General features: G+C 43.5%; 1 protein-coding gene across 1 annotated transcript in view; it reads left to right on the top strand.

Moving 5' to 3' along the window:
* Positions 1 to 14,048, top strand: part of KMT5B (lysine methyltransferase 5B) — a 125,165-nt gene that overhangs the window by 78,024 nt on the left and 33,093 nt on the right. The gene's annotated exons all lie outside the window — the stretch shown is intronic.

Here is a 14,048-nt window from a genome sequence, read left to right as displayed (position 1 = left end):
CTGCCATTAACCCATTAGATGCAGCGATCGCTGCGTCTCAGAGGTTGCTAGCAGATCGCCAGCCCTGCCATGCAATCAGGGCTGCCGATGCTGCTATGGCAACTGGAAGCCTAACAATGGCCTCCTGCACTGCCATTACGGAAGCCGATCAGGCCCCGCCGAGAGTCGAAGCCTAATCGGCTTGATGTCTGTGAATGACTGACAGATCTAATAAATTGCACTACATAGGTAGTGCAATGTATTAGAAAAAAAAATATCTGACAGTTTGACCTTCAAGTCCCCTAGTGGGACTTGAAAAAAAGTGTAAACACAATCGCCCTGTTCCCTTATCAAGTCCTTTGTTATTAAAAAAATAAAATAAACCATACATATTTGGTATCGCAGCTTCCGTAACCACCTGAACTATAAAAATATGTTGTTGATTCCACGCGGTGGAATAAACGGTGAACGGCGTAAAAAAAAAAAAACTTCAAAAACTTTACCAGAATTTCAGTTTTTTGGTCACTTTGCCCTACAAATATTGGAATAAAAAGTGATCGGTACCTATAAAAACTATAGCTCGTCTCGCAAAAAACGTTATGGTTCTCACAACTTGGCAAAAGGAAAAAATACATTCGTTTTACAAAAGTAATTTTATAGTGCAAAAAGTTGTAAAACATAAAAAAAGTGCTATAAATTTTTTGCCGGAATCGGACTGACCTGCAGAATAAAGTTAACATGTAATTTATGACGCGTGGTGAACGCTGTATAAAAAAATCCCCTAAAGAAACGATGCCAGAATTGCAGTTTTTTGGTCCCTTGCCCCCCAAAAAATAGGATAAAAAGTGATCAAAAAGTCGCATGTACTCCAAAATGGTACCAATAATGACTACAGCTCATCCCGCAAAAAAACAGCCCTCATACCACTACGTCTTTTTCGGCCGCGGTCATTGAGCATCGCGGGCAAAAAACACCGCAAAATACGCTTTCTCTGCCTCCCATTGATGTCAATGGGAGGTCAAAGACGTAAGCGCCCGAAGATAGGGCATGTCACTTCTTTTTCTCTTTTCAACCATTTTTTGGCGCGTTTTCCGTCGCGGTTTCTGCGTCAAATAACGTGTCAAGAAAATCTGTGTGAACTTACCCTAAGGCCTCATTCACACGACAGGGTCCGAGTGTCGGCCGGGAAAATCGGCTGTTTTTGGCCGATTTTCCCGGCCGGTTTGCATCCGTTCCGATTCTGTTCCGGGCCGTGTTGCCGTTTTTACCGTCTGATTTGGACCCGATTTTGCATCCGTTTTTTTCCCTGTCCGTTTTAAAATCGGATGAATTTAATTTAAATTTGTTGCCACACAGCCCCCTGTAGGTAATGCCACCCAGCCCCCTGTTGGTGATGCCACTCAGCCCCCTGTAGGCGATGCCACACAGCCCCCTGTAGGTCGATGCCACCAAGTCCCCTGTAGGCGATGCCACCAAGTCCCCTGTAGGCGATGCCACCAAGTCCCCTGTAGGCGATGCCACCAAGTCCCCTGTCGGCGATGCCACCAAGTCCCCTGTCGGCGATGCCACCATGTCCCCTGTCGGCGATGCCACCAAGTCCCCTGTCGGCGATGCCACCAAGTCCCCTGTCGGCGATGCCACCAAGTCCCCTGTCGGCGATGCCACCAAGTCCCCTGTCGGCGATGCCACCAAGTCCCCTGTCGGCGATGCCACCAAGTCCCCTGTCGGCGATGCCACCAAGTCCCCTGTCGGCGATGCCACCAAGTCCCCTGTCGGCGATGCCACCAAGTCGGCGATGCCACCCTGCCCCCTGTAGGTTGCACCCATCCCCCCCAAGTGAGTGACATCGCTGTGTCCATATATGGACAGTGTAGTCACGCACTTCTCCTGTAGCGGAATCCCCGGCCATAGAGTCGGGGATTCCGCTGCAGAAGTATGTGACATCGCTGTGTCTATATATGGACAGTGTAGTCACTCACTTCTACTGTAGCGGAATCCCCGGCCATAGAGTCGGGGATTCCGCTGCAGAAGTGAGTGACTTCGCTGTGTCCAAATATGGACAGTGTAGTCACGCACTTCTCCTGTAGCGGAATTCCCGGCCATAGAGTCGGGGATTCCGCTGCAGAAGTGAGTGACTTCGCTGTGTCCATATATGGACAGTGTAGTCACGCACTTCTCCTGTAGCGGAATCCCCAATCCCCAGCCGGGGATTGGGGATTCCGACTCCTACAGGGAGCAAAAAAAGACCCTCCTCCTAACATGTACTCTGCACTGTGAGGAGGAGGAGGAGAGAGAGTGCGCGAGCGACGGTAGACCCGGCCATCACTCGGGACACATTCCGGTGATGGCCGTGTATTACCCGGCCCCATAGACTTCTATGGGGGCCGGGTACCCGGCCGAAAATAGGGCATGTCCCATTTTTTGACGGCCGGTATTCCCGGCCGTCAAAAAAAAACGGTCGTGTGAATAGCACCATTAGGGTCTATTGTTCCTAATGCAGCCGGGTGCTGGCCGATTTATGAACGGCCGGCACCCGGCCGGGAAACCCTGTTGTGTGAATTCCGCCTAAGGCTTCCATAAGTCAGAGAATAAAAAATATGCAGTTGTGGCGGCCCGAGGGGAACATTTCTTCTGTTTCAAGAGGCGAATTATCAAGGCCTAAATAGATCTGCTGGAAGCGAGGGTGCCCGTATTATACTAGGACAACACTTCCCAGCATACCGGTGGGTTTCTGTGGGTTTCTGAGCTCGCCGCCATCTTTCATCTGTGGCCGGAAGCCTTTTAAGCCCCGCCTCTAGGCCGCGGTACTTGGCAGACAGGGGTCCATTGTTAGGCCCCCTTTTGCCAACAGCCGATCGGCTAGCATGGCTACCTGGCTGTTTTAGCCCGGTAACCATGCTGCAATACTGTGATTGGTCAGTTCCCCCGACGAGTCACAGTGACTATCGGCTGTCTGTGACAGCCGATGTCACTGTTCTGTCACCATGTCTTTTGACATGGTGACAGAAAACCACCAGAAAACCACCATGACATAACTGTACTTCATGGTGCCTTAATGCAGGGCAAACCATGGCGTACAGTTGCATCATGGTGCGTTAAGGGGTTAATGGCAAAGCCCTTTTATTCTTCATGAATAAAAGGACTAAATAAAATAAAAAATCCCAGAGAACCTCTTTAACCCCTTCAGGACCAAGCTTATTTTGGCCTTCAGGACCAGCTCCATTTTTCAAATCTATTGTGTCACTTTATGTGGTAATATCTCTGCAATCGTTTTACTTATCCAAGTGATTTTGAGATAGTTTTTTCGTAAAACACATTGTTCTTTATGTTAAGAGACTCTGTCACCACATTATAAGTGCCCTATCTCCTACATAATGTGATCGGCGCTGTAATGTAGATAAGTGTTTTTTATTTTGAAAAACAATCAAGTTATGCACAATTTTAGATTTATGCTAATTAGTTTTCTTAATAGACAACTGAGCGTGTTTTTACTTTTTTACCAACTGGGCGTTGTAAAGAGACGTGTATGATGCGAACCAATCAGCGTCATCACTTTTCTCCATTCATTTTTAGCAGTACTCGCATGATCTCGCGAGATCACGCTGTGCAGTCACATACTCCCACATTAACTTTACCTAATTGTCTTGAGAATGAATAGACATTGCCTCCAGCCAGGACGCGATGTCTATTCACACTCCCGACACTTCGGTAAAGTTTCTTGTGGACTTATTCACACAGCACAACGTGATCTCGGGAGATCACGCTGTGCTGTCATTCACAGAAACTTTACCGAAGTGTCGGGATTGTGAATAGACATTGCATCCTGGCTGGAGGTGATGTCTATTCACTCTCTAGACACTTCGGTAAAGTTAATGTGGGAGTATGTGCCTGCACAGCATGATCTCGCAAGATCACGCTGTGTTGTGAGTACTGCTAAAAATGAATGGAGATTAGCCCCGATAACCCCTGAGGACGCTATAGCAGTAGCGAAACATGTTGGGGGGGGGGGCTTTTCTAATTTTAATTACATGCTTGGTTGCTAGGTACACTGTTAGATAATTTATTAAGTGATTGCTATACGTTGCAGCTCCTGTACTCGGTCCAGATATCTAGCTTAATAGGTGCTCCACACCTGTGCACATTGCAGTAATCACCCACAATCTCTGGCTAGCTCCAAGCATTGACAATTTTAATTCCATATGTGTGGATAGATTTACATTTGACATTCATTTGTTATGGTAGTTGGAAAAGAGGGCGTTTTTGCCTATATATCAGAAACAACTCGTAAGTCACCCCATTTTAACAAACTTCATCCTTTAAACTATCCTCCTTAACCCCTTCCCGCACCTTGAGGTACTATTCCGTCATGCTGAGCGCATCGTTCGCACCCAGTGACGGAATAGTACGTTATGGGGAAAATGCATCGCCATTTTTCCCCCGGCGTTTCCTTGAGCTCTGATGCCTGCTGTTTCCGACAGCAGGCTATCACAGCTCAGTGTGCAGGGAGCAATCGTGTTGGTCCCGCCTCCGCGATCGCCGCTGTTGGTTATTCAGTGACGACCGACCAATAGCGGTGATCGCATACATAATTTCCTGCTCTGATCCCCGATCCTGCTTCACCCGCCCCAGTGATGAAGAGGATGGACCCCTAGGAGATGCCCCAGGACCACCACCACAGTTGAAACCCCCGAGTGAAGTGACCCCACACCAGAAAATTATAAGTCCCAAATCCCTGAGTACACGGGCAGCCCAGGGATAAAATTTAATATGGCAGTGCTCAGTGAGATGGACTTTTTCAAGTTCTTTTTCACGGATGAATTTATAGAGCTTATGGTATCCCAGACAAATTTATTTCCCAAACAGTATATGAAAATAAACCCCACATCATTTTATGCCCAATCCCACAGGTGGACTCCTGTAGACGCAGCAGATTTGGGCAAGTTCTGGGGACTGTTCTTGAATATGGGGCTTCTGAAAAAGCCATCCATTAGGGCCTACTGGAGCACAGACCTGTTATTCCACACCCTGATGTACCACATGGCTATGTTCAGGATACGTTATGAGGCAATACTTCGCTTCTTACATTGTGCTGATAATGAGCAGTGCTCACCCCCTGACGACCCCAGTTTTGACCGTTCGTATAAACGGAGACCCCTATTAGACTATTTCAGTGCCCGGTTTGCCCAAGCATACACCCCCGAGAAGTGTATTTCTATTGATGAGTCCTTGGTAGATTTTAAAGGGAGGCTTCAATTCCGCCAGTACCTGCTGAGTAAGAGGGCAAGGTATGGCGTGAAGATGTATAAGCTGTGCGAGAGGGCATCAGGGTATATTTACTGGGAGTTAACGCAAAAATTGTGTGGAATTTGGTGCACCAACTGCTGGATCAGGGTTACCACCTCTACCTGGATAATTTTTATACCAGCGTCCCTCTCTTCCAAGTGCCTTGCTTCCAGAAGTACTGCGGCATGCGGCACTGCAAGAAAAAAAATCTGAGAGGCCTCCCTAAGACACAGCTTGGTCAAATACTTAGAAGGGGTGAGAGCAGGGCACAATACAGCAGCAACATATTGTGTGTCAAGTACAGGGACGAGAGAGATATCCTTGTATTGACAGCAATATATGGCCACAACAGTACCCATGTACCTGTACGAGACACTAGTACAGAGACATCCAAACCAGACGGCACCCTGGACTACAATAGGTACATGGGAGAGGTGGACTTGTCAGATCAAGTCCTGAAACCCTACCGTGCCATGTGGAAAATTGAGGGTGTGGTGTAAGAAGCTGGCCGTGCACATCATACAGATGGCATTGTACAATGCGTACGTGCTACGTCGATGTGCAGGCCAGAAGGGAACTTTCCTCAAATTTCAAGACCTGGTTATCAAGAACCTAATCTTTAGACACCCAGGACTTCTAGGAGCGAGGGCACACACATCGTACCAGGGCAATTCTTTCAAAGAGAAGTTTGCCATAATGGCAAGTAGGGAAAAAGTCAAGAGATGCAAAGTCTGCTATAAGAGGGGGATAAGGAAGGACACAATATATCAATGTGACACGTGTCCAGAAAAACCAGGGCTCTATATGAAAGAGTGTTTTAAGATTTACCATACATCCCTTGATTTTTAATTTACCCCTGTTTTACTTACCCTGATGCACTCCACACATCTTATCCCCCTCGTCTTTCTCTTCTGAGCCCTGTCGTGTGCCCAGACAGCTGATAACAGCCACATTTAGGGTATTGCTGTACCTGGGAGAACCCACTTTACAGTTTATGGGGTGTATGTCTCCGGTAGCGCATGCTGGGCACAATATATCGGACTCTGAAATGGCATATTTGTATAGAAAATTGCAAATCTCACTCTGCACCATCTGCTGCGCATTATCTTTCACGCAATACCTATGGGGTCAAAATGCTTACTACGCCTCAAGATGAATGCCTTCAGGGGGTGTCGTTTTTAAAATGGGGTTACTTCTCGGGGGTTTCAACTGTACTGGTACCTCTGGGGCTCTGCAAATGTGACATGGCATCCGAAAACCAATCCAGCAAAATCTGGACTCCAAAGAACACATAGCTGTCCTTCCATTCTGAGCCCTCCGATGGGAATAAACGGCGGTTTATCACCACAAATGGGATATTGCCGCACTCAGGACAAATTGGGCAACAAAATGGGGTATTTTATTCCTTGGGAAAATAAAGTTTGAGCCAAAACTACATATTATTGGAAAAAAATTAAATTTTTCTTAATTCACAGCCTAATTCAAATAAGTTCTGTGAAAAAACGGTGGGGTCAAAATGGTCACAACACCCATAAATTAATTCCTTTAGGGGTGTAGTTTCCAAAACAGGGTCACTTAGGGGGGATTACTACTGTTTTGGCACCACAAGACCTCTTCAAACCTGACATGGTGCCTTAGGCTATGTTCACACAGAGTTTTTTGCAGACAAAATTTCTGCCTCAAAATTCTGTTTGGAAGTTTGAGGCTGATTTTCCTCTCCCTGCACGCTGATTTTCGCGGCGTTTTTCACAGCATTTTTTGCCCGCGGCCATTGAGCGCCGTGGGCATAAAACGCAGCAAAATACGCTTTCTCTGCTTCCCATTGATATCAATGGGAGGTCAGAGGTGTAAACGCCCGAAGATAGGACATGTCGCTTCTTTTTCCCGCGAGGCTGATTGAAATCAATGGGAGGCATTTTAGGGCCGTTTTTGACGAGTTTTGCGGCGCGGCTTCCGCGTCAAAAAACTCTGTGTGAACCCAGCCTAAAATATATTATGATAAAAAAAAAAAAAAAAGAGAACCCAAAATGCACTAGGTGCTACTTTACTTCTGAGGCCTGTGTTTTAGTCCACGAGCACACTAGAGCCACATGTGGGACGTTTCTAAAAACTGCAGAATCTGGGCAATACATATTTAGTAGTGTTTGTCTGGTAAAACTTTCTGTATTACAGGAAAAAAGTGATTAAACTTGAATTTCTGAAAGAAATATTTAATTTGCAAATTTCACTTACACTTTATTTCCTGTGAAACGCCTAAAGGGTTAAGAAGCTTTTTAAATGCTGTTTTGAATACTTTGAGGGGTCTAGTTTTTAAAATGCGGTGTTTTACTTATAATACATAGTCCCATCAAAGCCACTTCAGAACTGAACTGGTACATAAATAAAATATTGCGGAATATCTTCTAGGCCTTGTAACGTCCTAGAAAATAAGAGTGTCCAAAAAATGATGCAAACATAAAGTACACATATGTTAATTAGTAACTATTTTGTGTGGTATAACTATCTGCCTTACAAGCAGATACATTTAAATTTAAAAAATGCAGCATTTTGCTAGATTTCACAAATAAACACTAAATGTATCAACCAAATGTTACCACTAACATAAAGCCCAATGTGCCTCGAGAAAATAATCTCCCAATCGCTTGGATATCTAAAAGCAATCCGAAGTGATTACCACATAAAGTGAAACATGTCAGATTTTAAAATTGGGCTCTGAGCCTTAACCCCTTCCCGACATCCGCCGTATATATACGGCGCTGCGGGAAGGTGTTCCCGCAAATCGCAGTACAGTTACATCGCGGTGATGGTGCGGGCTCAGTAGCAGAGCTGGCACCATCACAGCGGGTTGACAGCTGTATTATACAGCTGGCACCCTCCTGTAACTACCAGGACCGGAGCTATTCTCCGATCCGGCCGATTAACCCCTCAGATGCTGCTCTCAATAGAGCACAGCATCTGATGGGTTTTAACCCGACCGGCAACCCAGCGACGCAATCGCTGGGTTGTATGGCCTTGCTATGGTCCTTGTATGGGAGCCGATGAGAACCCACCTGCTGCGTGTCCTCATAGGCTTGCTGTCAGTGAATAACTGACAGCGCTAATTCACTGCACTACATATGTAGTGCAGTGTATTACAGTAGCGATCGGGGCATCAGGCCCTCAAGTGCCCTAGTGGGACAAGTAAAATAAAAAGTTAATAAAAATGTCGGAAAACAATAAAAACACACAAGTAAAAAAAAAAAAAAAAAGCTAAACTGCCTTTATTCCCATAATAAGTCTTTTATTATGAGAAAAAAACGTAAAAAATTAAAAAAAAATACATAATTCGTATCGCCGCGTCCGTAACGACCCAAACTATAAAACTATTATGTAATTTATCCCGCACGGTGAACGCCGTAAAAAAAACATTAAAAACAACGCCAGAATCTTTGTTTTTAGGTCACATCTCCTTCCAAAAAATGCTATAAAAGTGATCAAAAAGTCACATTTACTCCAAAATAGTCCCAATAAAAACAACAACCCGTCCTGCAAAAAATAATCCCTGACACATCTTTGTCCACGCAAAAATAAAAAAGTTATGGGTCTTAGAATATGGTGACACAGAAAACAAATGATTTTTATAAAAAAAAGTGATTTTATTGTACAAAAGCTGCAATACATAAAAAACTATATAAATTTGGTATCGCCGTAATCGTATCGACTCGCAGAATAAAGTTAACATGTAATTTATGGCGCACTGTGGATGCCGGAAAAAACCCCAATAAAAACGCTGTTCCAGAATTGCTTGTTTTTGGGAATTTCCTTTACCAAAAAATTTAATAAAAAGTGATAGTCATATGTGTTCCAAAATGGTACCAATACAATCTACAGCCCGTCTCGCAAAAAATGATCCTCCACACAGCTCCATCAACTGAAAAATAAAAAAATTATGGCACTAGTAATGCGGTGATGAAAAAACATCTCGATGTGCAGGCCGGAGGGGAACATTCCTTCAGTTTCAGGGCCCTAGTATTTAGGAACTAGGAAGGGAAGGGACATAGCACATCCGCTGGAAGCGAGGTTGCCTGTATTATACCAGCGCAAAACTTTCCCAGCAAAATTTCCCAAACTACGAAGGAGAAAAAGTCCCCAAAAGGTGCAGAGTGTTACGAAAGGGGGATAAGAAAGAAAAACGTTTATCAGTGTGACACCGGCCTGCGCATAACGGATTGCTTCACAGCATAACACACATCTATGGTAATTATTTACCCCATTATTATACCCTTTTATTATGCCCTGATGTACTCCGCACAGATTACATATACCCCCACATTATAAACTGAAATACCAGCAAAACTCAAACAAAACTACCAAGCAAAATCCATTCTCAAAATGGCGGTCTTTCCCTTTTAAGCCCTACAGTGTGCCAAAACAGCAATTTATGTCCACAAGTAAGGCATTACCATACCCGGGAGAACCCGCTTAACAATTTATGGGGTAAGATTCTCCAGTGGCACAAGCTGGTCACAACATATTGTGCGGTGAATAGGCATATCGGTGGAAAAATTGCAATTTTCACTTTGCACCATCCACTGCGTATTAAATTCTGAAATACACCTGTGGTGTCTAAATATCTTACTACACCCCTTGATAAATGCCTTTTGGGGTGTAGTTTCTAAAACGGGGGGTCACTTTTGTTTGGTACATCAGGGGTTTTGCAAATGCAACATGGCGTCCAGCAAAATCTACGCTCCAAAAGTTAAATACCACTCCTTTTCTTCTGAATGCTCCCATATATGTAAACAGCCGATTATAACCACATATAGCGTGTTACTGTACTCGGGAGAAATTGCTTTACAATTGTTGAGGTGCTTTTTCTTCTTTATTTCTTGTGAAAATTAAAAATGTTGATCTAACTACATCTTATTGGAAAAAAATATATTTTTCATTTTCACTGCTTAATTCTAATTAATTCAGCAAAAAACCTTTGGGATCAAAGTTCTCACTATACCCCTAGATGATTCCTCAAGGGGTGCCGTTTCCCAAATGGAGTCACTTTTGGGGTGTTTCCACTGTACTAGTACTACAGGGGCACAGCAAATGTGACATGGCGCCCAGAAACCATTCCAAAATCCAAATGGTGCTCCTTCCCTTCTGAGCCCTACCGTGTGTCCAAACAGCAGTTTATGACCACATCTTGGGTATGGTTTTACTCGGGAGAAATTGCTTTACAAAAGTTGCAGTGCTTTTTCTCCTTTAGTCCTTGTGAAAATTTAAAAAAAATAGCTAAACCTACATTTTCTTTGAAAAAAATTAGATTTTCATTTTCACGGCCTACTTCCAATAATTTCTGTAAAACCCCTGTGGGGTCAAAATGCTCACTATACCCCTAGATAATTTCCTCAAGGGGTATAGTTTCCAAAATGGGGTCACTTGTTGGGGGTTTCCACTGTTTTGTCCCCTCAGTGGCTTTGCAAATGCGACATGGCCTCCGCAAGCCATTCCTGCCAAATTTGAGTTCCAAAAGCCAAATGGCGCTCTTTCCCTTCTAATCCCTGCCGTGTGTCCAAACAGCCATTTAGGACCACATATGGGGTATTGTTTTACTCGGGAGAAATTGCTTTACAAATGTTGTGGTGCTTTTTCTCCTTTAGTTCCTTCGGAAATGAAAAAAAATTAGCTAAACCCACATTTTATTTGAAAAAATGTAGATTTTCATGGCCTACTTCCAAAAAGTTCTGCAAAAAAAACTGTCGGGTCAAAATGCTTACTATACCCCTAAATAAATTCCTCGAGGGGTGTAGTTTCCCAAATGGGGTCACTTTTGGGGGCTTTCCACTGTTTTGGTACAAGACCTCTTCAAAGCTGACATGGTGCCTAAAATATATTATAATAGATAGGAAGCTCCAAAATCCACTAGGTGCTCCTTTGCTTCGGAGGTCTGTGCTTCATTCCAGTAGCGCACTAGAGCCATATGTGGGATATTTCCTAAAACTGCTGAACCTGGGCAATAAATGTTGAGTTGTGTTTCTCTGGTAAAACCTTCTGTGTTACAAAAAATCATGGATTAAAAATATATTTCTGCAAAAAAAATGAACTTTGTCAATTTCACCTCTATTTTGCTTTAATTGCTGCGAAATGTCTAAAGGGTTAAGAAACTTTAGAAATGCTGTTTTGAATACTATGAGGGGGTGCAGTTTTTAAAATGGTGTGACTTATATATTCGAAAACCCCAATAAGGCCCTAAAAGCCACTTCACAACTGAACTGGCCCCTGTAAAAATAGCCTTTTGAAATTTTCTTGAAAATGTGAGAAATTGCTGCTAAAGTTCTAAGCCTTGTAACGTCCCAGAAAAATAAAATAATGTTCAAAAACTGATGCAAATTTAAAGTAGACATATGGGGGATGTTAATTAGTGACTCTTTTTTGTGGTATAACTATCTGTCTTACAAGAAGATACATTTAAATTTAGAAAAATGCAAATATTTGCAATTTTTTTTTTGCAACATTTTGGTGTTTTTCCACAATTAAATACTGAATGTATTGACCAAATTTTACAACTAACTTAAAGTCCAATGTTTCATGAGAAAACAGTCTCAGAATCGCTTGGTTAGGTAAAAGCATTCCGAAGTTATTACCACATAAAGTGAAACATGTCAGATTTGAAAAATTAGGCTCTGTCAGGAAGGTCAAAAGTGGCCAAAGCGAGAAGGGGTTAAAAGGGTTTTCCACTTTCTTAAAATTGATGACCTATCCACCAGATAGGTCATCAGTATATGATCGGTACGTGTCCGGGTGCCGGATGATGTTGCCAGAAGCAGATGGCGTCAAAGAATAGCAGCAGCCGAGCTGCAGTATTGCAGCTTTGCTCCTATTCATGTGAATTGGAGCAGAGCTGCAGTTCCGCCGAACGGCCGCTATGCAGTGGTCGGAGCCTTCCGGCTCCAACTACTGCATCCCGTTCCAAACATCCTGTGCACGGAGGCAGCTGGAGTTGCGGAACGGTGCGGGGTCCGGTTGTTGGACACGCACCAATCATATACTGATGACCTATCCGGTGGATAGGTCATTAGTTTTCGAAGAGTGGACAACCCCTTTAAGGCCAAAACTAGGCTGCGTCCTTAAGGTGTTAAGGAATCCATCTGGGGTGTAGTGAGCATTTTGACCCCACGGTTGTTTCAGTGAATTTATTAGGATTGGACTGTAAAATTGGGCAATTAAATGTTTTTTTTTTGCCAATAATATGTATTTTTAGCTAAAACTTTCATTTTCACAAGGACTATAAAAGAAAAAGCACTGCAATGTTTGTAGAGCATTTATGACCATTATGTGGTCATAAACGGCTGTTTGGGCATGCAACTGTGCTCTGAAGGGAAGGAGCGTAATTTGGGTTTTTCAGTGCAGATTTTGCTGTGTTGGTTTTTGGGGGCCATGTCGCATTTGCAGAGCCCCTGAAGTACCAGTACAGTAGAAATTCCCCAGGTGTGATCCCATTTTGGGGACTATACGTCTCAAAGAAGTAAATTAGGTGTCTAGTGAGCATTTTGACCCCTCAGATGTTTTCTAGATTTTATTAGAATTGGGCCGTGAAAATGAAAAATTTAATTTTTTCCAATAATACATAGTTTAGCTGACAATTTTTCATTTTTACAAGGAATACAGGTGAAAAGGCACCCCCAAATTTCTCCTGAGTAAGGAGTGGTCCTAAAAAGCTGTTTGGACACACGGCAAGGCTCTAAAGGGAAAGAGCGCAATTTCATTTTTTGGAGTAAAGATTTTACAAAATTGGTTTTTGACGCCATGTTGCATTGCACTGAGATACTAGTACAGTGAAAACACCCAAGAAGTGACCCCATTTGGGAAACTAAACCCCTTTTAGGAATTTATCATTGAGGTGTAGTGAGCATTTTGACCCCACACGTTTTGCAGAAATTAGTACACCATGGATATTGCAGATAGAAAATTGCAATTTTTCCCACAGATATGTGCCCAATATGTTGTGCTCAGCTTGTACCACTGGAGACACACACCTGATGAATTGTTAAGCGGGTCCTCCGGAATACATTAATATCCCATATGTGGTTATAAACTGCTATTTGGGAACACTGCCAGGCTCAGAAGGATCGTTTAGCTTTTGGAGTAGTTTTGGATTAGTTTTGTTTAGGGTTTTACTGGGATGTCAGTTTAGAATGTGGAAGCATAGGTAAGTTTAGTGGAGTATATCCGCACATAATAAGGCAGTATAATAATGTCGTAAATAAATAATATTAAAGGGGTTTTCACATGAAGGACATTTGACATACCCACAGGATATGTCATCAATTTCAGATAAATGCGGGTCCCAACTCTGGGACCCGCACCTATCTCTAGAACGGGGTCCCCTAAACCCCGCTCTAGCTTTTGGTGCTAATGCTGTCTCCCGGCCACTTTCTGACTTTATGGTCTGGAGTTAGGCAAACAGCGTAACTTGCTGAGCTACGCTGTTTCCGTAAGTCCCATAGAACTGAATGGTAATAACAGAAACAGTGTAGCTCGCATGCTAAGCTTCTTCCGTAACTGCCATTCTCTAGTATTGGAGTTTCGAAAACTGCATAGCTCAGCGAGCTACGCTGTTTCTGTAACTCCTGACCATAAAGTCAGGAAGGGATAGGTGCGGGTCTATCTGACATTTATGACATATCCTGTGGAAAACCCATAGGTTTCCATAGGAAAACCCCTTTAAGTATCCATGGATGTTGACGTACCTTTGAGCGCACTCCATACTTTCTCTACCTGGATATTACATAACTGTATGTCATAGATCGGGA

This window comes from Rhinoderma darwinii, chromosome 9 (genome assembly GCF_050947455.1).
Source record: "Rhinoderma darwinii isolate aRhiDar2 chromosome 9, aRhiDar2.hap1, whole genome shotgun sequence".
NCBI lineage: Eukaryota > Metazoa > Chordata > Amphibia > Anura > Rhinodermatidae > Rhinoderma > Rhinoderma darwinii.
Note: the sequence above shows the minus strand (reverse complement) of the source record. Positions and strands in the feature narration are given on the sequence as shown.